Genomic DNA, 3,133 nt, shown 5'->3' on the forward strand with positions numbered 1-3,133 from the left:
TATTAGTTGTAAATTGCAATTGCTTTGCTAATTTAGATATACTGCTGCTGGCTTTGCCAATTTGCATTGTTTTGTCATTGCTGCTTGTGTTAATTTGTTATGTGTTGCTGCATGGCCTCGTCCCTTAGTATGTATATCTGTGGTCAGTAGATCTAAGTTAGCTTAAGAGGGGGTAGACTATATATGAAACTAACTATGAAGAATAGGACAAGAATTCATTGAGAAGTCATACGAAAAACATTTTGGGCAAAAATGAGTATTGTACAATGAAGAATAAGTATTTTGAAAAAGGATATAACCAAAAAAGCAGGGTTTAGGTATAACACGTTTAGATAGGATTTTCTTGGAAACAAATTATGAGTTAAGATAATGGAAAATACAGAAAGCATGCTTAGATAGGTATTTTTTTTTTAAGGGACAAATGTTGAAATAAGAGGAAAGCTCGCTGGAATGAAGTTTTGGGTTGGACTGCAGTACCAAATGTTTCACTGAAAACGAACCCTGTCCTTTCCTTTTGTGTTATTCCGCTTTGTGTACCCTTGTGTATTTGTGTTTTTCCTGTCTTTATGTGCTTAGCTATTAAGATTTATGTTGTAGAATTTTTCTAGTACTAAGCTACATTCACTATGATGAAGAATACTGTTATCCTCAAATATAATTTGCATTAATAATATGTTATTTACTTTCTAAAAATGTTTAGACATTATTTTCGAAAGCTATTCTGATCTTTTATGTAATTACTTATGTCATAATTCCTGTAACACTGATGTACACTCCTGGAAATTGACATAAGAACACCGTGAATTCATTGTCCCAGGAAGGGGAAACTTTATTGACACATTCCTGGGGTCAGATACATCACATGATCACACTGACAGAACCACAGGCACATAGACACAGGCAACAGAGCATGCACAATGTCGGCACTATTACAGTGTATATCCACCTTTCGCAGCAATGCAGGCTGCTATTCTCCCATGGAGACGATCGTAGAGATGCTGGATGTAGCCCTGTGGAACGGCTTGCCATGCCATTTCCACCTGGCGCCTCAGTTGGACCAGCGTTCGTGCTGGACGTGCAGACCGCGTGAGACGACGCTTCATCCAGTCCCAAACATGCTCAATGGGGGACAGATCCGGAGATCTTGCTGGCCAGGGTAGTTGACTTACACCTTCTAGAGCACGTTGGGTGGCACGGGATACATGCGGACGTGCATTGTCCTATTGGAACAGCAAGTTCCCTTGCCGGTCTAGGAATGGTAGAACGATGGGTTCGATGACGGTTTGGATGTACCGTGCACTATTCAGTGTCCCCTCGACGATCACCAGTGGTGTACGGCCAGTGTAGGAGATCGCTCCCCACACCATGATGCCGAGTGTTGGCCCTGTGTGCCTCGGTCGTATGCAGTCCTGATTGTGGCGCTCACCTGCACGGCGCCAAACACGCATACGACCATCATTGGCACCAAGGCAGAAGCGACTCTCATCGCTGAAGATGACACGTCTCCATTCGTCCCTCCATTCACGCCTGTCGCGACACCACTGGAGGCGGGCTGCACGATGTTGGGGCGTGAGCGGAAGACGGCCTAACGGTGTGCGGGACCGTAGCCCAGCTTCGTGGAGACGGTTGCGAATAGTCCTCGCCGATACCCCAGGAGCAACAGTATCCCTAATTTGCTGGGAAGTGGCGGTGCGGTCCCCTACGGCACTGCGTAGGATCCTACGGTCTTGGCGTGCATCCGTGCGTCGCTGCGGTCTGGTCCCAGGTCGACGGGCACGTGCACCTTCCGCCGACCACTGGCGACAACATCGATGTACTGTGGAGACCTCACGCCCCACATGTTGAGCAATTCGGCGGTACGTCCACCCGGCCTCCCGCATGCCCACTATACGCCCTCGCTCAAAGTCCGTCAACTGCACATACGGTTCACGTCCACGCTGTCGCGACATGCTACCAGTTTTAAAGACTGCGATGGAGCTCCGTATGCCATGGCAAGCTGGCTGACACTGACGGCGGCGGTGCACAAATGCTGCGCAGCTAGCGCCATTCGACGGCCAACACCGCGGTTCCTGGTGTGTCCGCTGTGCCGTGCGTGTGATCATTGCTTGTACAGCCCTCTCGCAGTGTCCGGAGCAAGTATGGTGGGTCTGACACACCGGTGTCAATGTGTTCTTTTTTCCATTTCCAGGAGTGTATATGCTATTTCTATTCTTTTCTAAAGCCTCTGTTACTACAAATGTTATTTGTACTATTATGTTCTTTAATGATGTAATTTGTACCTTTGTAATTGTATTCTTATGTTGTAAATTTATAATTGTATAGACTCCAGTTTTTCAAATTAAGACTCATTTCACTGCACACGTTTTTGTTGGTCATAGTACACGCAGAATATGCGAGAAAAAAGGGGACTGTTAGCATTTGTGCGTGTGTTAATAGTTCAGCAAGGGACTGGTTAACAGCATTGCTGGTTCTAAGGACAATTCCAAAAACTTTGTGAGTGCACAAGTGTTGGTTTATGGACTTGCTATATTGTAAGCAGGACTCTTCAATGGTGATTGTGCACCTGCACAGTCGCAACAGATGGCTGCTGGCCGTCTCTACAAGGACTGCAGTGGGTCTGCACCTTTGACGGCCCACCAATACCATTATTTCTACAAGGACTGCAGTGGGTCTGCACCTCTGGTGGCCCACCAGTACCATAATCTGTACCAGGAATACAGTGGGTCTGCTCTGTGATGACCTACCTGCCAATATGCTTCAACTTCGACTGACTCTGTTGTGGGTTTGCTCTGTTGTGTCCCATTACCCGTCTTTCCTTTGGAAGGACAACACAACTTCTTCAATACTGCATGGAGATACACTACTTCTGTGTGCATTTTTTTTACTGCTCCGATTTTGTGCATCAAATCGTAATTAATACTGTGATGAATGATCAGGATTGTCTTCATGGACTGTGAAAAAATCTTTGCTTTTGACCAACAGTGTATCAATAAGGGTGTGAATTTGATATCTTTCTTATTGTAATTATGAAACTTTTTCAAATCTGTATTGGCCACTGCCCAAAACAGTTTGTAAAAATTTTTTGGGGAGCATGGGGGCTATGTAAGTAGGCTGTTTAGGTTTTTATGCTGGT

The sequence above is a fragment of the Schistocerca americana genome, chromosome 5, assembly GCF_021461395.2.
Source record: "Schistocerca americana isolate TAMUIC-IGC-003095 chromosome 5, iqSchAmer2.1, whole genome shotgun sequence".
Taxonomy (NCBI): Eukaryota; Metazoa; Arthropoda; class Insecta; order Orthoptera; family Acrididae; genus Schistocerca; species Schistocerca americana.